Below are 13,891 nucleotides of genomic sequence, written 5' to 3' on the forward strand. Positions count from 1 at the left end.
ATGCCGGGTAAGATACAAATATTCAAAACTACGTTCTGTAATGAAAGCTTTCTCTCAACATTCAGAGACTCATCAAGCATGAGGCGTGAGCTTGTGCACGGATCAAACGTGTGTGGTGATGAAAGCACACAAAGGGGATGGGGCTTTTATTGTGAAAGGGAAGACAAGGCTCTTGAATCCACCTGTGTGGCCTCAGGTTGCAGTCACGTAATGCTGAGCTGAAGGCGCCAGCTGAAGCAGAACAAAATGAAACAAAGCGGCCGCCTCAGTTTTGAAACTGTATCCTAAACATGGAAACCTTTCACTGCTTCGAAAGGCCAACAAACAGTATCACTTGTCGGTCTGATTTCCCATCTCTTCCCCTCTCTCTGCAGCCTCCCCCCCGTCTGATCGGGCCTACCTGCAGGCGGCAGGCATCTTCCGCCGGCTGCGCACGGAGAAGCCGGTGGAGCAACAGCTCCTGCATTATGGGAGGGGGGCGGACACGCCGCGACCAGAGAGCGGAGCCGGAGCAGCCCCGAGGCGGGCCTACCAACTCGCCTTCAACACACTCAAATGTACAAATCACAGAAGCCACCAGCTTTGAGACTTACCCAGAAGCCCACACCGGGCCCGGAGAGGATGTTGACTAAACAGTCCATCTATTCTCCCGCCTTTCCCTGCGAAACCTTCCCACCTCCCGCACGGAGGCCTTATCTCCATAATGAATGGCGGTGGAGCTGCAGCATATGTAAAAAACCCAATCCTCACTTTTGAATCGCGGCTTCAACTGCGGACTGTAGATTAAATAGTTTATAGTCGCACATTTCGTTTCTCCGTGGGGCTGCAAATTACTTGAGCTGGAGGTGCAGCAGATGTCTGTATGGGAGTTGATAAGAGGGCGCACGCCATGGAAACACACAAATATACAGGAACGCACTACAGCAGGCACACACAGTATTTTACTTCATGTGTATCTGGTATCTGCATTTAGTTTTAATTGGATTCGGCCAAGTTCAGAGATATTGCACAATGAATTTGCAGAAAGCAGTTTAGAAGACACTTAAAGGTACACTGAGGAATATTTGTATCTGATCAATGGGTCCAATACACACAATGAGAAAGGGGTTCACATGGAGGTATCACCTAACTCTGCAGTTACCCTCAGCTTTACAGAGCATTTCAACATCCTTAAAAAACAGACAATTCTGTACCCATGACTTTAACCCCCAAAAAACAATCGAACCAATAAACACACTGCACACTACTGGTGGCCCAGCAGCTAAAGAGACAGACGTGTTTCTCAGGAGATGAAAAAGACCAAACCAGAGCAAAGAGAACAGTAAATATTTGACCAGGAACCCCACTTTAAATTAAAGATAATGTTGCCGCTGAATGTGCAAATAAGCAGCTGCTCGCTAACATATTGGACAAAACATTTTAATGAGTTGGTTATATCAGTAATGTCAGTCAAATAATGATATTTAAGCAGCATTTGCAGTCACTTCTCTTGACAGAAACGATGTCCTTGCTACTCTGATCGACATTCTTTAAAAATAGTCCCCATGAAAACGTTGGGCCCAATCCCAATCTCTTAAATGGGCCTTAAATGCATCTTACTGTAATGATGATCTGATATGTTTTATTTGGCCATTAACCACATTGTTTTCCTCCTAGACCAAGATTTACTGGAGGAAATGATTGCTGACAGCTGCTTCCACACTTCCCAGCATATTGTGAGTCCCTCTCACCCGCCAGGTGTTTCCTCCGATGCCATCATTGGAAGAACTTTTGGAAAAGGCCAGGCACTTTGAAAATAAAACAAATACGTGGCAGGTGGTATGTCAATCAAACGTGTCTGTCAATCAAACTCTTACAACCAGGAGAAGAGCGAAATCATCTTGTTATGTTGTGAAAAGCCTTCAGTGTCATTTTTCACTCTTTTTTTGGAGTGAAGAAATACTCTGACTTACGGGATCTCCCCAAAACGTCTTCAGGAGCAGAAACAGTCTCCTCAAACTAAAACCAAAAAGCACTTCAGCAATTGTTAAAGTGTGTGTGAGCTATCTGTCACCTAATAAAGCGGTCCTGTAGGCGTGTGAGGTGAAATGAGTGAGGGCGACGAGGATGCAGTTAAAGGCCATTTGTATTCAGATCTGTACGCAGTCGGGCTGCTTGGAGATGGCAAATGATGCACACAGGAGAGAAGGCAGACGCACTCCCCAACTGGGAGACGATAAATGACATTATAAAACACTGTGCGACGGCACACACATGGATAAAGAGTGTGTGTGTGTGTGTGTGTGTGTTGAGGATGGTTTTATTGAGGGATGGGTGAAAACATACAGAACAGGCTGCGAGATGATTAGACTGGAAGTGGGACTATAAAACCAGTCACACAGCTCTTTGTGATTCGAGACACCTCTTTGCTGCAATATAGCCGACTGTACATACAACCCCCCAACACACACACGCACACACACACACACATGCTTGGAAAAAAGGAGTTGAGAGCGAGGACAGTGTGTAAGTGACCATAAAAGGAAGAAGAGGAAGTGTAAGAAAATATATAGAGGCAGATTAGTGAGGAGAACAAAACCAGAGAAGAAAAAAGAAGAGTTAATAATGGACTCATATTCACCAAGTGACCAGAAACGCTATTTCATATACATTTTGCGCTGTAACTGCTGGATTTGTAAATTAGCCGCTAGCCATGTCTACACTGGATGTCGCTTTTCAATTGTTGTTGTTTCTTTATGGCACTTATACCTCTTCCTCACTGGACGCCAGTGAAACGAGTGAATGTGCGAAGACCAATGAGAATGTGCTAACCTGCTCCCTGCGTCGCCAACGGGCTAAGCGGGTGAAAAGACCATAGACTGCATATAAGAAATGGGCGTAGTCATGGTGATGTCACCCATTGGTTTGGAGACTGATGTTTTGAAGCAGCCATGGATTTAGTGATTTAGCCGTCGCCATGTTGTTTTACCACAGGTCACCATATTTGGAATGCAGCGGTGTGACAGAGAGACCCCGTATACGTCTCTGGTAGCAGCAGCGACCTGTCAATCACAGTAGCCCCGCCCTGAATCATACCCTGCTTTATGGTGGAATGGAACATCATTTACTTAATGAACATCATGCTGTATTGAAGAAGATTAGAAACTCGAGATTAAGACCATGAGCTCAGGTTTACAATGTAAATGTTCTCAAAGACAAGTTTGAAGACACTCCCGCATTGTCTTCACTCAGCCGTCTGGTTGAATCGAGGCCCCAGGTTTAAGAGACGATAACAGTTAAAATGATTAATGCATTATTAAGATGAAAGGGGTGGTGGTATCGCTGACTGTGATTATAATGGACAGCAGTCGTTTTGGCTTGTACGGTGTAATTGATAACGTTACAACTCCAACGCATTGAGGTGAGACTCATGGTCGTGACTCACTGGGACTGCTGATGCAACAGAGATGTTTGTTTCACCTGTGCTATTGTATCGTTATAGTCTTGATGATGATGATGAATGATGATGATGAAGAAAGCACTCATGTTTTGCAGTGTGACGACTTGTTGCCGTTGGCGATGGTCATGCTGTTTGACTTCCAGGACCGAGGCTTTTTGATGCATGACCGTTCAGCAAAGGAAGGGGAGGAGCCTCTGCAGGAAGTCAGAGACCTGGAGCGCAGTCTGCAGAGGTGTGTGTTTGCGTGTGTGTGTGTGTTTGTATGTGTGTGTGTACGTGTGGTAGGAGTTGGAACATGTTAGCATCTCGCATTCAAGATTTATTTTTTTACTGTAGTTTGGAGTAGAAGACCTGAAAATGTGTTTGTTTGTGTGTGTGTGTGTGTGTGTGTGTGTGTGTGTGTGTGTTTATTACAGGTGTAAAACCAAGCTGGCAGCATCTCTTGCTCGCTGCAGAGTGAAACAGGACCTGCAGAGCGTCTCCTCTTTTCTCTCTGATCCTGTGAGGACCAAACAGCGCAGAGCAAAACATCTGCCGCTGTACGCGTGGGTCAATACTCTGGAGACCAGGTACGCCATCACTCACTCACGCACACTCCGAAAGAGACGGCATGCAGCCGCTTGTTTATTTCACACTTGTTCAAAGCCATGCTGCTCTTATTTTCAAGCAGACTCAAGTCTATTTTGGTCCAAACCATAGACTATGGATAAGAAATGAACGTAGTCATGGTGACATCACACATTGGTTTGTGGACTGATGTTTTTTAGCCTTGAGTTTGGTGATTTTGCCATTGCCGTCTTGGATTACGGCCTTCGCGCAATGTTTATTTTTTTCCGCAACCAGCGAATTTTGAATGCGGAGGAGTTGACGTAGAGACACTATACAGGTCTCTGGTAGCGGCAGCGACCTGTCAATCATAGCAAACTCTGCTTCATGGTCTGTTTAACTCTTCATGGACCATCATTTAAATGAAAATCATGCAAGAAGACTGGAAACTAGAGATTGAGATCAGAAACTCATGTTTACAATTTTTTACTGAGGGAATGAGTCGAGTAGAATCCTTTTCTCGTCGCCTTCTTAACAATCAGACTTACAACTAGAGGAGTCGTCCCCTACTGGTCAGTAGGGAGAATGCAGATCGCCATCTGGTCTAAACCAACAGGGGTTGTTAAATCTATGGGAACAGGTGACTTCAATGTTAAACTTTAAGACAGAGGTCATTTATAAAGTGACACTGTACTGTATGTTTGTAGTGACATGATGCGTTTGGGGGGATTGCCAGATGAGGTTAAAGGTGATTAAAGTTCACAGGGTTCTCCAACAGAAGGTTCAGCAGTGGTACCACCGTTCACAACCGAGTCAGATGATCTGCCAAGTGGAGAACCCGTGACCTTATCGCCTCAAATGCAGCGTTTAATCGCACGAGGAAATGTCTCCTCTCCTCCGCAGTGTCGAGGAAGTGTGCAAAGCGCTGCAAGGCGCCGGCCTGCGAGAAGTTGAGCTCTCGACGGACCTCAGCGAGGCGGCGTTCTGCAGAGACGCTCTCTGTCTGGACACGCTGGTGTTCCCCCAGCAGCGCCACACTCTGCTGCAGCACCGCAGCCTTACGAGCACACATGCACTCAACACACAGGTACTATAGCAACGTGTGTGTGTGTGTGTGTGTGTGTGTGTGTGTGTGTGTGTGTGTGTGTGTGTGTGTGTGTGTGTGTGTGTGTGTGTGTGTGCGCGTGAACAAGAGGCTTTTGGAGAAGTGAACAAAATTAAATGAAACAATCGCATCTTTGCTGGCCAACCATTTGGTCTCAAATGTTCTGGTTTCAGTACTAATGGAACACAAAGGACATGTGTTTCTGTATATCCACTTAATATATTACAAGCAGAATTATGGTCTTTTATGAATATTAAAATAGTACCCAAAACATGCTCCTTGAAAGAGGAGGGAATGTACCAAACACCTCCAGTGGTTAACATGACGAGCCACCAGCTTTACCTCACTGCTGAGAGACAGATTCAGAGTTTACAGTCGGATTTCCTGTTGTTTTATTTTCCTGTAAGTTTAAAGTTGCTGCTCTGTGTAACCAAAGAAGCCAGTTTGCTTTAAATCTTGATTAGCAACACCGGAGGGTATGGAGGTAGATTTGTGTCTTTATTACGCAAACAAACAAAAAAGGTTTTGAGAGCATATTTCTGCTCTCAAAATAAAAAGCTTTGTTTTCAATTTTAAAAAATGCTCTCAAAATAAAAACATTTGCTCACAAAAAAAACCCTGCGCTCTCGAAAAGAAAATCTGCTCTCGAAAAGGAAATCTACGAATAGAGTTTGCACGTAGTGGGCGGGGCTTACGCTGCTGAAGCGATGAGTTTCTATTGGTGGGTTTGAGTTGCTCTGTGCTAACGGGAGGTTATGGTGAGGAGGACATGGAGATAAGCTGGCATCATATTGCATATTACATGCATTAAAATAATTGATAACCCGGATGCATGTAACGTGGGCTAACATGTGGCTGCATGTCAACACAGTAGCCCTCCATGTCGTTAAAAAAAAAAAGGTGTGGAGTGCGGCTACATTGAAACATTTTGTCAAGCGTTTTTTAAATCTTCGTGAAACTCCTCTTTTCAGCAGCATAAGCCCCGCCCACTACTTGCAAACTCAACTCATAGGTTTTCGTTTCTAGATCCCAGTTTTTTTTTCTAGAGCGCATTTTTATTTAGGGAGAGCGCAGGGGTTTTTTGTGAGCAAAGGTTTTTAATTTGAGAGCAGAAATTTGCTCTCAAAATCATTTTTTTGTTCGCGTAATAAAGACACAAATCTCCCTTCATAGAAGGGGACAGTATAAAGTTAAAGCAGACCGTCCTCCACACCAGCCTGTCTCTTAATATTGTCCCGCAGGACAGGAGCCTGTGCTTGGCGGTGAGCGCGTTGCGCCCCCTGCTGTTCGACAAAGGCGACGTCCTGGTGGCGGGGTCCTTCTCGGCCACCACCGTGGCCCACGTGTGTGTGGCGGCGGCGGCCCGCTCCGGCCGAGTTCTGGTGTGCGGCGCCGATCACGCGGCCGCGCAGCTGGAAGAGATGCAGGAGCTGCTCGTACGGATGGACATCAAGAGTGAGCTTTGAAAGCACTTCAGGGAGAATACTAATTATTTAAAAAGTGTACGCGAAGGACATTTTGATCAGCATTTTTGGAATATTTTCGATTTCAATTTCCATTCCTGATTCTCCCGATGGAGACGTGCGAGTCCTGTCGGAAGCCTTCTCCGGCCTGTCCGAGTGGGATGCCGCCGTGCAGCGCTTGAAGGTCATCATCGTGCTGCCCCGATGCTCATCCTCCGCTCTCAATGACCCCGTGCCCGCCATGCACAGCGAACACGGAGGTACGCACAGATCAAACGGAGACACGTTGAGGGACTTTCCCGTTTGGTAGGAATGCTGAACAGGTTTCCCTCCTGTTGTCAGACTGGGACCTTCTGCCAGACCTGTGTCACAGCTCTGTGTCCCAGAGCAAGATTCACAAAATGGCCAACCAGCAGGCACGGCTACTGGCACACGCGATCTCCTGTGAGTACATCCATGAAGGGGTGGCCACACACAGCACACGCGTGTACGCACCTCTCCTGCGACTACTGCGCTGTCTTTTCTGTCAGTCTCCAAGGTCCAGACGGTGGTCTACTGCACACGCTCAGTGTACGCCGAGGAAAATGAGCAGCTGGTGAAAGAGTGTTGGAGAAAGCACACACTCACTCCAAACTACTGCCCTTCAGGTTAACACACACACACACACACACACACACACACACACACACACACACACACACACACACACACACACACACACACACACACACACACACACACACACACACACACACACACACACACACACACACACACACACACACACACACACACACACACACCTTCTCTCTCTCTCTCTCTCTCTGTTGCAGGTAGCCTATTAGATGTGAAAAAATGTAAGGAGAAGAACATCAAAACAATAGGTGCTTTTAAAGGCATTAAAGCTGAAGGCTTTCACACAGTTCTTTTCTCTCCGCTACCCGACCAGTGATTATCAGCTCAAAGTGAAGCTCGTCTGCTTTAGCGTAAAACTCCCTCCGAAGCTAACCGTGCTCTCACTGCCCACGAGGTACTGTCAGATCCCTGAATTCATGCTCGTCCATCAAGGCCTTGAATTCACTGAGATCTAACAGGATGTTGACTTGTGAAACCTGTTGGAGGAGAAAACCTGCATGTCTTTGATCTAAACCAAACTCAGGGTCCTCTGTGAGGCTGTGGAGAGCGCTAGCGTCAGCATGCTAACATGCGCACAATGACAATGCAGGGCTCTCAAGTGTCACGCATTGAGCGTGAGACTCACGCATTTCGGTCTTAAGTCACACACTCCCGCCACACATCGTATGGAAATGTCACTCTTGCCTGTCTTCAAAACTTGAGAGCCCTGAGAAGAGGACGTAGTCATGGTGACGTCACCCGTTGGTTTTTGGTCTGCCGTTTTGAAGCCTCAAGTTTGTCTATCTGGCTGACGCCATCTTAGGTTTTTGCAAGTATGGTCACCAGGAAGTGACCATCCTTGCAATGCGGTGAAGTGGTTGACTACCTGTCAATCCCAGGAGCCCCAGCCTGAAGCACACCCTGCTTTATGGTCTATTTGACTCTAAAGGGATCATCGTTTACTAAATCATGCTGTGTTGCACATGTAACTGCAGAACACGCTTATAGTGAGAAGTAAGAGTGTGGTGTAAACATGACAGCATATCTCACATCTCCACTCTGTATGCACAAGCGTGTGTGTTACTGTGGGAGGTTACAGGCACCAGGCCTTGACGACAGGATGAGCTGCGGTTGCCGTGGGGACGATGGTTAATCCCGGAGTCGAGGTGAATGTGGTGGAGAAGATTTCAGAGTCTGTTTCACGTCTGCTGCCCCGCACAACTCATTTCTCCCCATCAATTCAAATGTCATTATATCAATGATATATGTCTCTTTTATCTACGTCCCAATGAGGCGACCAGCGGCCGCTTCACCTCTGTGTTTACTGGGCGACAAAAATTGTGTTGGCACTCCTTCACGCCGTAAGAGCTACTAATACCAGACACACTTAACTGCCAGCAAACTGCTCCGCTTGTAAACCCGAGGTTGCTTTGCATAAAATAAAGAATGACTTCATTCTCGAATAATCATTCTAGAATCTTTTGAGGAATGGGATAGGGAGGACCGAGCAGTAAAACACTCTCTATGTCTCCAAACCGCAAACTACTTTGTGAGCAGAATGATGTGTCATTGCCTCTTTGTTTTCTGATATTCTTTAAGTCATATGCTTGAAGTATAGTGGGAGGTCTGACAAACAGGGCATGAAGAAGACTGTAGGTTTTCTTCTGATTATTAAGTGTTGTAAGTCTAACATATTTTAGTTTCTTTGGTGTATTTCTGTAATACATATTAGTTATTATTACCTCAGCTGCTTCTGTGATGCCAAAAATGCCCATAAAGCAGACGTATACAACCTGGAGAAAACTCACCATTTTAAAAACAGCAACATCCTCTCACCTATCCCAATATTCTCACCTTGATGCAGTCGAGGTGTACACAGTGACATCACTGTGGGTGTGGTTACAGACCGGAAGCTGTCACCAGAGAGGGTGGGGCAATGCTGCTTTTCAGACTGTTGTTAACATTAATCTATTAAAAAAACGTCACTATATATACCAGTTTATTATCGCGATAAAAGTTCAAGCCCACAAAATTCATTAAAATACTGCACCCTTTAAAAAAATAATGCTCTGGGCCTAAATTTTCTTTAAGCCGAGAGCCAAAAAGAGCTTCACATTGGTCATTTGTCATGTGAAGGTCACATTGGCACATCATCTCCATATTTAGACCGTGTTTGGTCCTCTGAGAATTGTTAAGCAGCATTTGCAACAAATGAATGTTGAGGATGCAATAGATGTAAAATATGCAGGAACCAGCAGTGACAGCGGCACATGCCTGTCCTGAGGATCCTCTCACATCTGGAACTGCTGTCCAAACACATTACGAATGCGTCGAGCCAACAATGTCAACTGTTGATTTGTAGCTTTTTGAGAATTTTACATCAATTTTCTATATTCGATTGTCAAAATAATTTATGGTCACTTTGTATAATTTCCCAAAATCGCTGATCCTTGTGTGCAACGCTCCAATTTCTGTGAGGCAATATGTATCTGAATTAATGTGGCAGTGATGAATACGAGTCGGAAATGTAATATTTCCTCTCTCAGGGTGAACGGCCCCATTTTCTCCGAAGGCTCCCAGTCAGGGGAAACAACGGACTCCAAGTTCTTCCAGCTCGAAGCATCCCAGTTCACCAACGGCTGCTTCATTGCTCGGCTGTCCCGGCAGGTGAGTGTGAAAAGAGTGTGAAAAAAAGAAGAAGTGAGAGACATGTGGAGGGCAAGGTTGTGTTTGGAGGATCTAGAGGACAACAGAGGTGTGTGTCTGTGTGCGTGCGTGTGTGTGTGTGTGTGCGTGTGTTGACGCAGAGAGCCTACCTCCCAGCAGAAGGACAGTAAAAGAGTGCAGTCTCAGCAATACTGCAAGGTCTCGTCACAAAGCAATCACACACACACACACACACATTGACGATATCTCCCTGAAACACTGCAGCGTTATTCCAACATCTCATGAAATGCTTTTTTTTTTTTAAGTGAAAGATGAAATGCGTTCGGGCCGCTGAAACATTTCAGTGCTTCACGGCGAAGATGAATGGATAATTCTTCCGTATCAGTCTCGCAGCCCTCCGGTCTCGTTGCATCACCTCGTTGCTCTCTCTATCCCCCCTCACACACACCCCCCCCCCCTCTTTTCTTCATCTCGCTCCACTCATAAAACGTACGTACAGGAGGAAATGAGATGCTCCTCCTTTGATCCCCTGCAGCTCGAAAAAAAAAATGGTGCAGGGAGGGAACTGTGCCTGTGTGTGTCTTTTTTCTCTCCAATACAAACACACACACACACACACTCGGGGGGAGGGGGGTCTTGCTGCTCACCTGTCCGGTGGCAGGGCAGTCATTTAAAATCGAATGATCTTCACGTCAAAGTAAATCGTCGTCGGACACCGGGAGTGTTTCACACCGCTGCTCCTCGCCAGTCAAACTGTGCCAGAGGTCGATTACAAGGGATGGGGGAGGTAAGGCAACAATCTCTCTTTCAAACATCAAAGGGATACACGAGATACACGAGAGACATCGGAATCCAAGAATCTCTGGAAAACAAGAGGCCCTGACCGACCCTCGCATCTCTCCAGTGTGCCGCCGTTTGACTCTACGGTGCGAGGCTCATGAACGACTTGGAGAAAATACTGCTGACAAAGCAAGAAAAGTGAAATACAGGCCAAAGTCAGATTAAACATTGAGGCTGAATAAAATCTACGGTGCTCCATCACTTTGGTCCACCATAAAAGAAATAGGGTATTTTGATCAATATGATAAATAAGTCCTCTTGTTTGCCACAGTCAACCATTTTTTATAGTTTTAGCCACACCTTCCTTTTTTCTTTCTCCCTCTACCCCACCGTGAGGTTAACATTTTAATAATTCCAGAGGACATTCTTGATGTCTCCTGAATGGGTATTTGGTACAGATGTTCATGCTCCCCTCCGGTGGGACTGGAGTCCCGTTGGTTCCCGTGAAGTTCGTCCGGCGCCATCGTCGGGTCAAACCCTTAATGTGTCCAATCCTTTGGTTTACGACCCAGTACAGAGTTATTACAGACTCAGAAGTCGCAGCTGTGCTTTTCACGTAGCGCTAATCAGCTAACAGTCGCGGAGCACGCTAACCCGACAACGTAAGACGGTGAACGTGGTAAACACATGCTCACAATGAAGTTAGCATTTTGCTCACAGATAAGTGGCTTGAGACCGTAACTATTCACGTATACCCTTACACAACGGTTCGTATGATATGTTACGAAATGTTACTCCTCATTTCTTGTTTGCGTTTTCCAACGAGCTAGCAACACGTTTCAATTTCCGCTCGTTACATGACAACGTAAGAAAAAAAAGTTCCTTCCATCCTCGCAGGAAACATTAGGCAACAAAACGACTTGTTTGGGTTTTGTAAAGTTGCTGTTTGAGTTACCAAAGTGCCGTTACTAAAGTTACGTGAAAAATAAATCAACATCGACTTCATGTTCCACACAGAGAATTTCTTTATAGTTCCTCGCTCATAATTACGTAGATAACATACATGATTCAGGGGATGTCTTCAAATTACGGCGCATTGTTTCGCATAGGTAGCTACGGATTCTGGATGAGACCAGCCTGAATATAACGTTGCCTTTCAAATGATGCCCCACACTCTACTCTGTCGGTATATGAACCTGCTATCCCTCCTCTCCTCTCCTCTCCCTCCTCTGCCGATTAACTTTACGGCTTACAGCGTGGTGTTTTGCTGTATAGATCTCCTTGGTGCTACGTAGCCCCAGAGACCAGTAATTTTATGGTGTTGCGTCCTCCCATCAAATCTTAAGCTGCCCTTGCTTTTTCAGGCGGATCCCACGAAGGTAGAGACGGTCCACGATGTGCTGTCAAGGGCGGCAGCAAAGGGCCTCCTGGGTGGAATGATTCCCGAACAATCAAAACCCGCTAAAAAGGGGAAGAGCAAGAAGAGTCGCGCCGCGTCGGCCGGCAGCAAACCCTCACGCCCCTCGAGCCAAGAAGGGCAGATGGGAAGCGAGGTTGAGGAAGAGCCGGTCGCGGCTTCAGAGCGTGAAGAAAAGAGAGGCGAACATGGCGAGGAGAGAGAAGAGGGGAAGGAGGTCGACAAGGAGGGAAAGAGGGGAAAAAAGGCGAGAGGGCTGAAAGGAGGGAAGAGAAAGCTCAAGGGGCAAACCAGCAGAACTACGGAAGCCTCAAAGCAAAACCTGAAAAGCCGGACAACGAAATCCACGAAGACGAAAGTCAACCAAGCGCATCACAAGAGGCGGCTTCCGAGAAGTAAACCCAGAAGAATACCTCGTCTCACACTGACGTTAATGTCCTCCGCAAAACCCTCCAACCACTTGTCTCCGATCACGGCCCTCGCGCACAAGCTAAGCAACAGTCCGACGGTTAAATCGCAGCAGAATGACATTCGGGCCCCGGCCCCGGCCCGGCCCGCTCCACTCGCCCCCTACGGGGCCTCCAAGCAGGTTCAGGGACGCAGCACGGAGCCCGAAAGAGCAGAGGGAACGAGAAAGGACGTAGTGAGACCGGAGAGCCCGTTCAAGGACAGAGGAAAGGTGTTCAGACCTAGGAAAGAGGATCTGGTGAAGCCCGCAGATTTTGTCCTGCCAGGCATTTCCTCCCCCTCCTCCGGATCCGCGAGCAGCCGGAGCCAGAGTTCTTCCCGTCGCCGTCCATTCCGGGCCTCTCACTCTCAGCTCGCCCAGATATCGGCGTCGCCCTCCTCGGTCTACCTGCCGTCGTTATAGAGCTTGTGTTCGCCAGTGTTGTGCTTTATTACATTATCGGCAAGTTCTGACACTCCAGTCAGTGCAAGGAATCCCAAGTAAATTATTTGAAATATTAAGACGGTTGTATTGTAAGATATAAAAATATGTGAAAAGGAATTGAGCTTTGTCATTTCTTCGTCTCTGGTACACAGTACAGATAAACACACATATTATTATTTGTTATATGTTGTAAATTGAATCCCATTTCTATTTTTAGCATTTATTTTAATTCGTAGATGGGTTCCGAAAAATAGGGAAGGGACCTTTGGAGACGTGTTATAGGCATTTGTCTGAAATCAATAATTCCAAACCTTTGGCGCAAGAAAGATCTGAGAGGTAACAAGACGATTGAAATGCTAAAGGAAAGAAATAAAATAATTCTGTTTTTATAGAAAATGTTTCCCACCTTTTTCCCCTGAAATAATGCCTTACTGCCATCTTCTCTCAAACTATCAAATAAAACAATCTGAGAGGGAAAAGGATCCTTGGCAGCATTGCGTTGGCAGGAGGTAACCTTTAGCTGCTTGATGCACAGACACACAGAGGCAGACTGGTGTGTTTTATAATGCTGTTTATTCTCACAATAGATTACATTGACAAAGTGTACAAATTGGTGAGCAGCTAACAGAAGCCGACACATCCATCTGTGGGAAAGGTGTGCGTTTGTTGTCGTTTATGTGTGTGAGTCTGTCAGAGACGCTGGGAGTCCACCATTGTTACCACTGCCAGATCATCATCATCATCCTCTTCCTCTCGACTCCCATTAAACTGTTGAGACCAATGGTGGGCTCCCGGCTCTCAGTACACTGTACAAGGTGAAGATATATTCCTTTATCTGCCTTTTTTCTTTTTTCTTCCTGCAAAGTGGCGCTTGTTGTAGCATCGTGAGTAAACCGGGGACTGAGACAACGACACCGGGTCAAGAGACTTTACTTGCCCCAACTAATAAAATCAGTATATACCTTTA

The 13,891-nt window shown here is 46.2% G+C and overlaps 1 pseudogene; it reads left to right on the top strand.

Annotated features, from left to right (window-relative positions):
• LOC130189873 (putative methyltransferase NSUN7) lies at nucleotides 1-13,041 on the top strand (annotated as a pseudogene).
• Nucleotides 13,042-13,891: the final 850 nt, after the last annotated feature.

Source organism: Pseudoliparis swirei, chromosome 24, assembly GCF_029220125.1.
Source record: "Pseudoliparis swirei isolate HS2019 ecotype Mariana Trench chromosome 24, NWPU_hadal_v1, whole genome shotgun sequence".
NCBI lineage: Eukaryota > Metazoa > Chordata > Actinopteri > Perciformes > Liparidae > Pseudoliparis > Pseudoliparis swirei.